This window comes from Cynocephalus volans, chromosome 8 (assembly GCF_027409185.1).
Source record: "Cynocephalus volans isolate mCynVol1 chromosome 8, mCynVol1.pri, whole genome shotgun sequence".
In the NCBI taxonomy this organism is placed as follows: domain Eukaryota; kingdom Metazoa; phylum Chordata; class Mammalia; order Dermoptera; family Cynocephalidae; genus Cynocephalus; species Cynocephalus volans.
The window spans coordinates 104,856,017-104,871,186 of NC_084467.1; positions in this window are offsets into that span (position 1 = coordinate 104,856,017).

The following is a 15,170-nucleotide window of genomic DNA, read 5'->3' on the forward strand; positions in this document are numbered from 1 at the left end:
TGTGCCAAACACCATTTCTGTCAATTTTTTTCTCCTCCCAATGTATATAAATTTTTTTTTTTTTTTGTCTTTTTCGTGACCGGCACTCAGCCAGTGAGTGCACTGGTCATTCCTATGTAGGATCCGAACCCGCGGCGGGAGCGTCCCCGTGCTCCCAAGCGCAGCACTCTACCGAGTGCGCCACGGGCTCGGCCCTGTATATAAATTTTTTAATTACAGCTAGTACGGTTCAATTGTGGAGAGTGATTATGAAGCTTCATTTTTATCTGAGGTCAGGGACAGATGACTTAAAAGCAAAAGTATTATAGGGGGATTCAGCACCTCTTTTAACTTTTTTTTTATTCAGTACGGTGATTCAGTAATTTAAATAAGATAGATCTAAATAACTTGGCCTTCTTATGTAGGAGAGAAGTGAAATCCTCTATTTGAGAAGATTACATTTCTGACCAATTCTCTATTTTATATTGAGATATTACTTTCTTCCCTCACCTCCTCTCATAGTTTCTTTTTTTTTTTTTTTTACTTTTGTATCTCTGTTCTCTTTCTCATCCCTCTTCTTTGTTTTATTATTCTCCCTTCCTTTCTGAAACACATTGCTGTTAAATGTAAAGGGAAAAAAATCATTAATCACTCTGCAGGATACAGTGCTTAGATGGCTGTAGTTGCTGAAGGAGGTCTGTTTAGCATCAGCCGATTTTTCATTTCCTTTCAGTGGGTACAGTGGACTGTTCTGTGTCTCTGGGGCCAGGCAACATGAATGTAGGTATTGAGTGTTCAACAGGAGACAATTAAGACCAAGTGCTGGAGATACAATAGCATTTAAATTAATCTAGTACCTGGCCTGGAGTCCTTCAGCCCTTCCTTTGCTCTTTCTGGCTTAAAGATTCTGATTTTCCAGGCTAAATATTGGTCAGTATTAACTCTGCTTTGTCTAATAAACAATGATTCTTTCTCTTATCATTTATTCTCCTCCTCTGTTGAAACCTGTCCTGATTTCTGAAAATTGAACTCTATAGTTTTCAAAGGTCTCCCTTTTGTAAGAGAATTAGTGTTATATAAAGATCTTCTAATGCACTAATAGCTTTTTAATGAGAATTTGACAGCTGTAGAATCTTCTAGTGATGCAAAGAAAGTTAGGTGAGAGATTGATCGTCTGTCCAGAAAAATATTTGAAAAAAAAATCCATTCAGCTTTGAACTTTGGAGTATAAGAGCTAAAAGGAACATCACCAATATTTAGTCAACTCCCCTCATTTTACAGATCAGACATAGTAACTGAAAGCAATAAATAAGAACTTAATGAACTCAGATGAGGTATAGTGAGAGAAAGAACTCACCCAAAATGTAGTGTGGAAAATATAAAAAAGAAGTTGAAAAATGTGGAGGGTAAAATGAAAAGATCAAGCAAACATCTGGTAGGCTTTTCAGAAGGAGAGATTATAGAGAACAGAGGAGAGGCAATATCCACATAATTAATGAGGATTTTCCAGAATTTCAGAAATATGTGTGTTCTCAGATTGAAGCAGTACATGAGTCAAAGACAAAAATGAAAGAAATCCATATTTAAATATATTATAATGAAAGTCTATTTTTAATGGAATAATAATGGCCTAGAAGAATTTTTTTTTATTCAAAACATTTTAACATTTACTTGTGCATATTTATGGGGTACAGAATATTGTTTCAGCACACATATATACTGCACAATGACTCACTTAGGGTATTTTGTACACATTAGTCCACCACTTTTCCTCCCCCCACCACACCCTGGCCTCTGGTATCCATCACTCTACTCTCTTCTTCTGTGAGAACCTTTTTTTTTTAGATTCCACAGATTAGTGATACCATGTGGTATTTGTCTTTTTTGTGCCTGAATTACTTAACATGTTGGTTTCCAGTTACATCCATGTTGCTACAAATGATGGGATATAATTTCTTTTTATAGCTGAGTGGTATTCCACTGTGTATATATACCACAGTTTTTTTAATCCATTCATCCAGTGATGGACATTTAGGTTGATTCCATCTCTTGGCTGTTGTGAAAATAGTGCTGCAATGAGCATGGGAGTGCAGGTGTCTTTTTGAAATATTGATTTCATTTCTCTTGGGTATATATTCAGTAGTGGGATAGCTGGATCATAAGATAGATCTATTTTTAGTTCTCTCAGGAACCTCCATACTGTTTTCCACAATGGCTGTACCAATTTACACTCCCACTAGCAATGTAGGAGAGTTCCTTTTTCTCTGCATTCTTGCCAGCATTTGTTATTTTTTGTCCTATTGATAATAGCCATTCTAACTGGAGTGAGACAATATCTTATTGTGGTTTTGATATGCATTTCCCTTATGATTAGTGATTTTGAGCATTTTTTTTTTTAATGTGCTTTTTGGCCACTTGTATGTCTTTTGAGAAATGTCTGTTCTGTTCTTTTGCCCATTTTTTTAATTGGGTTATTTGTTTGTTTTACTGTTAAGTCATTTGAATTCCTTATATATTCTGGATATTAGCCCGTTGTCTGATGTGTAGTTTGCTAACACTTTTTCCCATTCTGTTGGTTGTCTCTTCACTTTGTTGACACTGTCCCTTGCTGTGCAGAATCTTTTTAGCTTGAAGTAGTCCCATTTATGTATTTTTGTTTAGTTGCCAATGCCTTTGTAGTCTTGCTCAAAAAAGTGCCGCCCACTCCCATTTATGTAGCATATCCCCTATGTTTTCCTCTAGTAGTCTCATAGTTTGGGGTTTTAAATTTAGGTTTTTGATCCATTTTGAGTTGATTTTTTGTGTATGGTGAGAAATAAGGGTATAGTTTCAATCTTCTGGATGTGGATATCCAGTTTTCCCAGCATGCATTTTTAAAAAATTTATTTTATTTTCAATTTTATTTTATTGAAGCATAATTGATTATACATATGTTTAAGGTGCAGCATTGGCTACCATCACTTGTGTAGAACATGTATTGATCAAGTCAATGTAAACATATTCATTGATACAAATATTAATTATTCTTTATACCCTTTACCCAATCTCTCCCCAACCGCCTTCTCCCTCCCCACCACCTTAGTAACCACAGATTTATTCTGTCCTTCCGAAAGATCAATGTATTATTGTGGGCTTTTCTTTCTTTTCTTCTTTCTATCACCCATTTATGAGTGAAGACATGCAGTATTTGATGAAGAGTCTGTCCTTTCCCCATTGTATATTTTTGGTATCTTTGTCAAAAATCAGTTGGCTGTAAATGTGTGGGTTTATTTGGGGGCACTCTCTTCTGTTCCCTTGGTCAGTTTGTCTGTTTTTATGCCAGTATCATGCTATTTGGTTACCAGAGATTTATAGTACATTTTGAATTCAGGGAGTGTGATGCCTTCAACTTTGTTCTTTTTGTTCAAGATTGCTTTGGCTGTATGGAGTCTTTTGTGGTTTCATACAAATTTTAAGGTCATTTTTTTCTATTTCTGTGAAGAACATCCTTGGTATTTTGATAGGGATAGCACTGAATGTGTAGAGTGCTTTGAGTAATATGGACATTTTGATGATGTTAATTCTTCCAACCCATGAACATGGGATAACTTTCCATTTATTTGTGTTCCTTTCAATTTTTTTCATCAATGTTTGATAATTTTCATGTAGAAATCTTTCACCTCCCTGTTAAATTTACTTCTAAGTATTTCATTATTTTGGTAGCTATTGTGAATGGGATTACTTTCTTGATTTCTTCTTTAGATATTTTGGTTTTGGCATATAGGAAGATAGTGATTTTGTGTGTTGATTTTGTATCCTGCTACTATACTGAATTTGCTTACTAGTTCTAGTAATTTTTTGGTGGAATCTTTAGGGATTTCTGTATGTACGATCATGTCATCTGCAAAGAAGGATAGTTTGACTTCTGTCTTTTTATTTGGATGCCCTTTATTGCTTTCTCCTGCCTTCCTGTGCTGGCTAGAACTTTTAGTAACATGTTGAAAAAGAATGGGGAAAGTGAGCATCCTTGTCTTGTTCTCAGTCATAGAGGAAAAGCCTCAAATTTTTGCACATTCAGTAATAATATTAGCCGTGGGTTTGTCATATATGGCCTTTATGGTGTTGAGGTACATTTATTCTATACCTAATTTTTTGAAGTTTTTTTTATCATGAATGTTGTTGTATTTTGTCAAATGCTTTTTCTGCATCTATTGAAATGATCATATGTTTTTTTCCCTTCATTCTGTTGGTGTGCTGTATCATGTTTATAGATTTGCATGCGTTAAACCATGCTTACATCCCTGGGATGAATGCCACTTGATCATGGTGAATGATCTTTTTAATGTGATGTTGGATTCTCTTTGCTAGTATTTTTCGAGGATCTTCCCATCTATGTTCATTAGGGATCCTTGTCTGTAGTTTTCTTTTTTGTTGTGTCTTTTTCTGGTTTTGGTATGAGGGTAATGTTGGCCTTGTAGAAAGAGTTAAGAAGTATTCTCTCTTCAATTTTTTGGAAGAGATTGAGAAGAATTAGCAGTAGTTCAGTATTAAACTTTTCATAGAATTCAGCAGTGTAGACATCTCGTCTTGGGGTTTTCTTTGTTGGAAGACTTATTATTACTGCTTCAATCTCATTACTCATTATTGGTCTGTTTAGGTTTTCTAGTTCTTCATGATTCAACTTTGGTAAGCTGTATGTGTTCAGGAATTTATCCACTTCTAAATTTTCCAGTTTATTGTCATATAGTTTTTCACAGTAGTCTCTTATTATCCTTTGTGTTTCTGAGGTATCAATGGTAATGTCTCCTTTTTCATTCCCAGTTTTATTTATTTGAGTCTTCTCTAAAGAGCATCTTTAGGGTAAAGATTGATTACCTATGCAGAAACAATAGCCTGACAAAAGGCAACTCAATATATAAAAAATAGAAGACTGATAACAGGCTTCTCAAAATAGCAAAAGGAAAGGACAGAAGAATATAGAATACTCTTCCAAAAATGCAAGGAAAAAATAATTTGCAAGCTAGCATTCAGGAATGAGGGTGAAATAGAATTTTTTTGGATGAAGGCTGAATACAGTTATAACTTTTATCTCTTACAGAATAAACTATTAAAAACCTACATTAGCAAGAATTAAATTAAACCAGAAGTAAGAATTCAGGTGGTAGAAGAATTCAATGGTAAGAAATTACTAAACGGATCATTGACAAAAGTGAAAAACAGCTGACAAAAATAATAATTATTAATGTTCAAAAGTAATTAAAAAACATGGAAGATGGAAATACACAGAGATGTTGATTAACCATAGGTTTTCTTAATTCATGCATGCACGTTAAAAATTTAAAGCTAACTATTAAAGAATGAAAACAGGTTATATCTGTATATTTCAAAGCAGCAGATAAAATCAATTAAGACAGGAAAGGATACAAAACACAATGCAGCAAAGAAAAAGTATAACAGTAGAAAATACACATGAAATAAGATATTAAAAATACAACAAAATAGGCTCCTTCTTGTGAGAAGGATGTAGTCGATACTATCATGTCACTACTCTTACTGCAAGAACTAGAAAAGGTTACTTATAAAAATTAATTTTAAAAAATAGAAGAGACATGAAAGCAGCAAAAATTAGATGAAATAAAATCCCAGAGAGCAATTTCTAGGCGAGTTGACAGTCACCTGCCATTTTCTTCTTTAAGGGCATATACAAATTCCAAGTGAGTATTGAAAATATGTCTTAACCTAGATAGAGAAACTCTACTGAGGGAAAGAACAAAGCAGTGGACCTTTAGATAGGAATTTAAAAATTGAAATACATGGCCAGTTTTCCCAACAATACATTTGCTGAGTTTTAGGGCAGCAGAGGAGGCTAGGGAGCATGGCTGTAAACTTCTAACAATGAGTGAAATCTCTGTCACCTTGGAGGACTTGTGAGATGAACTTTCATCAGAGGGGGAGACTTGAAACAATTACTAATGTTGAAGCTGTATGTGACAGGAGGCTAAAAAGATAAGTTCAAAACTCTTTAGAGCAAAATTGAGCTTCACATGGTGTTTCAGGACCTGCCAGGATGTCAATCAAAAGCCTAAGGGGGGGGGGGTTCACAAATTAGGAACAGAAACAAAGCAGAGATAGACTGACCTTACTAAAATTACAAATTGATAACAGGATTAAGGTTATCATACTCTCAATTTATCTACCTAACAAACAAAAGAGGGAATTTTCTCAGGAGGAAAATTACCATCAGCGGTAATTTACAGACTGAGCATTCTTTTACATAAGGCCAGGCATACAATAAAAAATTAGGAATCACATGAAGAGGCATGAAAATGTGAACAATAACTGAGAAGAAACCAAGACAGTGTAAGCATATCTACTCATGATCCAGATATTGAAGCTAGCAGAGAAGGACTGTAAAACAACTAATATAAATATTTGAAAGAAAATATAGACAAAAATGGATGAAAAAAAAATGTAGACTGTGAAGAAAGAAATAGAATTTGAAGAAGAATCAAGTAGACAATCTAGAACTAAGGATTATAATATCTGAATCCAAAAACTTAGTGTTTGGGTTTTATAGTAGACTGGACACAGCAGATGAAAGTATCAAATTCAAAGACTGATCAATAGACAATATAAAAATTGAAGTACAGAGAGAAATAGAAAGAACAGAATACAAGAGATATTTGAGCCAGTGAAATAGTCTACTGTTTATGTAACTAAGATCACAGGATGAAGACAAAGTGATTGGAGGCAGAAGCAATATTTGAAAAAATAGTAGTTGAGAACACTGAAGAATTGATGAAGGACATCAACCCACAAATTCAAGAATCTCTAGAACCCAAAGGACAATAAATACAAGTAAAAGCACTATAGGTGCACTAAAATAACCTGCTAAAATCTAAAAGAGAATGTCTTAAAAGCAGCAGGTGGTAGGGTGGGGTATTGGGGGAACACTGTATCTTTAAAGAATCAACAGTTTTACTGATGGCTGATTTTTCAGTAGGAACTATAGAAGCCAAAAGACAAATAATGGCATATTTAAAGTGCTAAAAGGAAATAAAATAGAACAAAACATCATTCTAGATTTTTATACCCATAGAAAATATTTTCTGAAAATGGAGATAAGATTAGTGTTTGCAAATAAACAAAAGCTAAAAGAATCTGTTGTCAGCATACCCACACTATGAAAAAATCTAAAGGACTTTATTTTCAGCCTAAAGGAAATGATTCCAGACATAAGAATAGATCTGCAAAAAGAAATGTAGAACACCAGAAAGGATAAATGTATAGGTAACTGCAAAATAATATTGACTACATGACCCAGCATTAGTAATAGCATCTTGTGGGGTTTATAGCATATGTAAAAAATAAAAATGAAAATGTGACAACAATAGCACAAAATCCAGGTTGTGGGGAATGGGGGATTAATAGAGTTAAACTATTCTAAACTTCTAAGTTTTATGCATTATTCAGAAATTGGTAAATTTCTAACTCAAGGTATACTATAATATATTAAGAACTATATTGTAATCTCACCACACTGCCACCAGTGGGGGAGGCATCCAGGCAGGCAGAAGAACAAGCCAGCCACCCATTCAGAACCCCACCCAGCCTGTGCAGAAGGCAGGTCCCTGTACAACACCACTGCTGATGGGGGCGTCACTCAGACAGAAGAACAGGCTAGGCACCCACCCAGACCCCCCCCACCTGCACAGAAGGCAGGACTGTACACCATGCCACCTTTGATGGGGGAGACAGGCAGGCAGGAGAACAGGCTAGCAACCCACTCAAACCCACCTGATCTGTGCATAAGGCCATGTACCACACTACCACCATGAGGCTTCACACAGCTTCCACGGAGGTGACCAACAACAGCCAACATCACAGCTAATACTGTTACAAAGATGGCTCACTGACTTAGCAACATCCATGACCAAAGTTCAGGTGGCCCGCCACATATTTGATTTCATTGACACGAGGAGAGTCACTAGAGGAGCCTGGAAAAAGAGGAAGAAGTCTTTCTCCTCCAAGTCCACTCCAGAATAATAGAAGATGCAACTGATCTACTAGATCACCAGAAATCAATGTAGAGATATTAGAATTATATGACACCATCAAAGGTATCAGTAACTCTCAAGTACCAGACCCTATAGAACAGGAAACTATTGAAATGACTGAAAAGGAATTCTGAATAACTACGGTAAGGAAACACAATAGATAAGAGAGGACCCTGTAAGACAAGACAATGAAATAAGAAAAAACATACAGGATATGAAGGATGAAATCTACTAAGTGATTAATACTTTAAAAGACAATGTAGCAGAACTCCAGGAACTCAAAGATACATTCAATGAAATAAAAAAAACACAACTGAGAGCTTAACCTGCAGATTAGAACAAATGGAAGAAAGAATTTCTAAACTTCAAGATGGTCTTTATGAAATAACCCAGGCAGACAAAAAAAAAAAAAAAAGGAAAACATAATTTTTAAAAATGAAGAATCACTAAGAGAGCTAGCAGATAACCTTAAGCACACAATATCCAAATTATGGGTGTTCCTGAAGGGGAAGAGAAAGGTAAAGGCATTTAAACTATATGAAATGAAATAATAATCAGAAACTTCCCAGGTACAGGGAGAGACAGAGACCTTCAGATCCAGGAAGCTCAAAGATCCCCAAACAGTTTCAATCCAAAAAGATCCTCTACAAGACACATTATAGTCAAACTGGCAAAGCTCAAAGACAAAGAAGGAAGCCTAAAAGCAGCAAGAGAAAAGCATTAAGTCACTGATAAGGGATCCACTAACAGACTAACAGCAGACTTCTCAACTGAAACTCTACAGTCAAGAAGAAAATGGGATGACATATTCAAAATGCTAATAGAAAAAAACTGTTAGCCAAGAATACTACACCCAGCTAAGCTATCTTTCAGAAATGAGGGAGAAAAAGTGTTTTTCCCAGACGAACAAAAACTGCAGGAGTTCATCACCACATGATCAGTCCTGCAAGAGATTCTCAAGGGAGTCCTGCATCTGGAATCTAAAAAACAATAATCACTACCACAAATGCACAAGTAAGACCAAAAACAAGTAGTAAAACACAAATGAAAATGAGAAAGACAAAACAACCTAAATCTTACCACCTTAAACACACACACACACACACACAAACACACAAACACACACACACACACACACACACACACGCAAACACTGAAGACCAATAATCAAAGGAGAAGAAAGGAACAAATGACTATCAAAATATCTAAACAAAAAGACATATAATGCCAGAATAAAACAGAACCTCTCAATAACAACCATAAATGTAAATGGATTAAACTCTCCACTCAAAAGACACAGACTGACAGATTGAATCAAAAAGCAAGACCCAACTATTAGCATCTTCAAAAGACTCATTTCACTGGTAAAGATGCACACAGACTTATAGTGAAGGGATAGAAAAAGATATACTACACAAATGGAAACCAAAAACAAGTAGGAGTAGCTCTTCTTATATCAGATAAAATAGATTATAAACCAAAAACCATAAAAAGGGCCAAAGAAGGCCAGTATATAATGATAAAGAAACAAGAAGATGTAGCAATTATAAATATATATGCACCCAACACTGGATCACCCAGATAGATAAAGCAAATACTGTTAGACCTAAAGAAAGAGATAGACCCCCAATACAATAATAGTGGGGGACCTGAACACCATTAAATAAATCATCTAGGCAACAAATCAACAGAGATACACAGGATTTAAACTAGACTTTAGAACAACTGGACATGGCAGATATCTACAGAACATTTCATCCAACTGCTAGAGAATATAAATTCTTCTCATCAACATACAGAACATTCTCCAAGATAGACCACATAGTAGGTACAAATCAAATCTCAGTAACTTAAAAAAAATCAAAATCATCTCAACTATCTTTTCAGACCACAATAGATTGAAACTAGAAATTAATACCAAGCAAAAGTTGGACTTTATACAAATATATTGATATTGAACAATAGACTCCTGAATAACCTGTGGGTCCAAGAAAAATTAAACAGGAAATCAAAAAATTTCTGGAAAACAATGAAAATAAAGACAAATCAAAACCAGTGGGATACTGCAAAAGCAGTACTGAGGGAAGTTCATAGCAATAAATGCTTACATCCAAAAAACAGAAAGATTTTAAGTAAGCAACCTAACTCTACACCTAAAAGAACTATAAAAACAAGAAAAATCTAATCCCAAAGTTAGTAGATGGAAAGAAATAATTAAGATTACAGCAGAACTAAATGATATAGAGACCCAAAAACCAACACAAAAATTAATGAAACAAAATAGGTGAGAGAGAGAGAGAGAAACCCAAATAACAAAAAATCAGAAATAAAAAAAGAGATAATACAACTGATTCCACAAAAATACAGAAAAAAAATTATTACAGACTATTATAAACAACTATACAATATCAAATCAGAAAACCTGGAGAAAATGAATAAATTTCTGAATGCACACAACTACCAAGACTAAAACAAGAAGGTATAGAAAACCTGAACAAACCAATAACAAGCAATGAGGTGAAAGCAGTAATCAGCAATGTCCCAACAAAGAAAATCCCAGGACTGGATGGATGTACTGCTGAATTCTGCCAAACCCTTAAAGAAGAATTAATGCCAATTCTCTTCAAACTATTCCAAAAAATTGAAACAGAGCCCATTCTTCCAAACTCATTCTATGATTCCAGTGTCACCTTGATACCAAAACCAGGTATATATATGACAAAAAAAGAAAACTACTGATTAGTATCTCTGATGAACATAGATACAAAAATCCTCAATAAAATTCTAGCAATCAGAACACAGCAAAATACAAAAAATATGTATAGATGTCACGTTCAAGTGGAATTCATCCCAGAAATGCAAGGATGGTTCAACAAAGTCAAGTCAATAAATGTGATACATCACATCAACAAAACCAAGAACCAAACCATATGATTATCTCAATAGATGCAGAAAAAGCATTTAAGAAAATTAAACATTGCTTCATGAAAAAGGCTCTCAGCAAATTAGGTATAGGAGGAAATTACCTCGACACAATAAAAGTCATCTATGACAAGACCAGTGCCAGTATCATCCTGAATGGGGAAAAATGAAGGCTTTTCCCTTAAAAACAGAAACAACACAAGGATGTCCACTTTCATCCCTCCTATTTAACAACATACTGGAGGTACTGGTCAGAGCAATCAGTCAAGAGAAAGAAATAAAGGACATTCAGATTGGAAAAGACAAAGGCAAACTTTTCCTATTTGCAAATGACATGATTCTATATATAGAAAAACCTAAAGACTATCAAAAAAACTCTTAGAGCTGATTAATAATTCCAGCAATGTTGCAGGATACAAAATAAACATTCAAAAATCAGTTGTGTTTATATTCTCTTATAATTAACTAATGGAAAGATAAATCAAGGAAGTAAGCCCACTTACAATAGTCACACCCAAAATAAAATACCTAGGAATCAGTTTAGCAAAGGAGATGAAAGATCTCTACAATGAGAACTGAGAACCACTACCGAGAGAAATTAAAGAAGACACAAAAAGATGGAAAACCTTCCATGCTCTTGGAATGGAAGAATCAACATTGTGAAAATGTCCATACTACCTGAAGCAATCTACAGATTCAATGCAAACTCCATCAAAATACCAATGATAATTTTCACAGAAATAGAAAAAAGCAATCCTGACATTCATGTGGAACAACAAAAGACCCTGAAAAGCCAAAGCAATCTTGAGGAAAAAGAACAAAGTGGGAGGTATAACACTTTCTGACTTCAAATTATACTACAAAACTATAGTAACCCAAACAGTATGGTACTGGCATAAAAATACACATTTGGACCAGTGTAACAGAATTGAGAAACCAGAAATCAACCCACAGACTTTCAGCCAACTGATATTTGACAAAGGCAACAAAAACTTAGAAGGCAACAATAACAAAAATATACATTGGAGAATAGACTGCCTCTTCAATAAGTGGTGCTGGGAAAACTGGATATCCATTTTCAGTACAATGAAACTAGAGCTGCACCTCTCACCGTATACCCAAATCAATTTGAAATGGATTAAAGACTTAAGTATAAGACCTAAAACTGAAAAACTATAAAGGTGAAATATAGGGGAACACTTCAGGAACTAGGACTGAGAACAGACTTTATCAGCAAGAGCCCAAAAGCACAAGCAACAAAAGAAAAAAATAAATAGATGAGATTATATCAAACTAAAACACTTCTGTGCAGCAAAGGAAACAATCAACAGAGTGAAATGACAACCTACAGAGTGGGAGAAAATATTTGCAAATTGTACATCTGACAAGGGATTCATATCCAAAATATACAAGGAACTCAAACAACTACACAGTAAAAAAAACAAATAGCCCAATTAAAAAATGGGCAAAGGAGCTGTATAGAGATTATTCTAAGGTAGACATACAGATGGCCAATAGACACTTAAAAAAATGCTCAGCATTACTAATCATGAAGGAAATGCAAATTAAAACCACATTGAGATATCACCTCATCCCAGTTAGACTGGCAATAATCAAAAAGATGTAGGATAACAAATGCTGGTGAGGATGTGGAGAGAAGGGTATGCTCCTGTACTATTGTGAGACTGTAAATTAGTAGAACCACTATGGAAAACAGTATGGAGGTTTTTCAAACAACTACACATATACCATATGATCCAGCCGTCCCACTTCTAGGCATATACCCAAAGGAATGTGAATCATCATGTTGAAGGGATACCTGCACTCCCATGTTCATTGCAGTTCTATTTACAATAGCCAAGATATGGAAGCAACCTAAATGTCCATCAATGGATGACTGGATAAGGAAAATGTGGTATATGTACATTATGGAATACTATTCAGCAACATGGATGAGATTGGAGAAAATTATGTTGAATGAAATAAGCCACACACAGTGGGAGTAACACAGCATGTCCTCACTCATAAGTGGGAGCTAGGAGAGAGAGAAGGAAAGAAAAAAAGACCACAGTGGTGCATTGGACTTGCAGAGGGAGAGAGCATACCTAGAATGTGAGTGGAATGGGGGATGGGGATAGGGAGGGAGATCATGGACTAATTGGGTTGGGGACATGGGGAATATTTGCAATTTGTGCCAATAAGCACCCAATAGTATTGATCTGGCCATCACATCTTGAACACAAGTGGTGACAGTCAGCTAGAAACCCATGAATATAAATAATCATTAATAAAAAAGAGACTCTATAATTAGTAAACTTGTAGAGAGTTATAATGGAATCATAAAAAATATTTAATTAAGAAATTGGTAAAGGGCCTCAAAAAATATTTACACTGTGTAATGAAAAAATTTTTTTTAATTAAAATAAAAAAAAAATTTCATAAAAACCCAAAAATATTTGACTAAAGGGGCATGAAAATCAGCTACATTGTATATTGATAAAATAAAAGAAAAAAGAAAAAAAATAGGCAGATATAGGACAAATAGAGGAAAAAGAATAGATGGACAAAGAAAAAAATTTTTAAATTTTATATTTAAATTCAGCTATATCATCAGTTACACCAAGGGTAGGTAGACCAAACACCCCAATAAAGTCAAAGTTTGTCAACCTGGATTTAAGTATTCATAAACTCTTTAAATAAGTGGACAAGGTTTGGTTAAATGTAAATAATGGAAAAGTATATTAAAGTATCTAGCATTACCAGCAAAGATACAGATGGACATTTTATAGTGAAAACCATATCAATACAATATGAAGATATAGTGATCCTAAACCTGTATGCATCTAATAATATAGCTTCAAAATTATTTAAAACAAATATTGACACAGTTTTAAAAAGTGAGAGAGAGAAATATCCGCAGTCATAGCTGCAGTTTAATGCATCTCTCCCAATAGCAGAGAAACAAAAAGTCATTAAGGATGTAGAAGATTTGAACAACAAGATTAAGCAAATTAATTTCTTTTGTGTATGTGTATAGGACACTACTCAACAACTTCAGAATAACATTCGTTTCAAGTGCACATGGAACATTTATCGAAATAGACCATGCACTAGTACAGAAACAACAAACTTTAAAGAATTGAAAGCATATAGCAGCTGTGAAATTTAATTAGAACTCATTAAAAGAAATACTAGAAAATCTCCAATTTTTTAGAAATTAAGCAGCACACTTCTAAGTAATTCATGTATGAATCAAAGAAGAAATCAAAATTGAAATTTGGATATTGTTCAAACTGAATGTTAATGAAAATATGACACCAAAAATTGTGGATTACAAGTAGTGCTTAGAAGGAAAGTTATAACTTTATTTTTTATTTTATTTTATTTTTTTTTCTTTTTTGTGACTGGTAGGGGATCGCAACCCTTGGCTTGGTGTCGTCCACATCACGCTCAGCCAGTGAGCGCACCGGCCATCCCTATATAGGATCCGAACACACGGCGGGAGCGCCACTGTGCTCCCAGTGCCACACTCTCCCGAGTGAGCCACGGGGTCGGCCTGGAAAGTTATAACTTTAAACATGTATATTAAGAAAATATGAGAGACTGAAAATCAGTAATCTAAGCTTTTAATTTAGGAAGCTAGAAAAAGGAGAGAAAATAACACTAAAAAAGTAGAAAGAAGAAAATAATAAATATAAGAGATGAAATCGATGAAATAGGAGACATACAGTAAAAGTCAACAAAGCTAAATTTTTTTAATTTAAGAAATTTATAAGCCCTTAGAAAGACTCATTGTGGGAAAAAAATATATATAAGTGATCCATACCAGGAATGAACTAGTAAACCATTTCAAACATTAAAGAAAGAATATGAATATTACATTAACTTTTTCAGAAAATAGAAGGAAACACTTCTCAACATATTTTATAAGACAAGCATATCCTTGGTATCAAAATATAACAAGGACATTACAGGAAAGTAAACTCAATGGCTAATATTACTCTTAAGCATAGATACAAAAATCTATATATGTTAGAAAATAGAACCCACTGATATATAAGAAACATTAGGACCAAGTGGGGTTGGTTTATTCCAAGGCTGGTTTAACAATCAGAAAGGTCAACCAATGTAATTAACCACCTTAACAGAATAAATCAGTGGAAAAAAATCACGTTTAGCTCTGTAGATGTAAAGCATTTAATAAAACTCAGTATACTCTGACTCATATGTGAA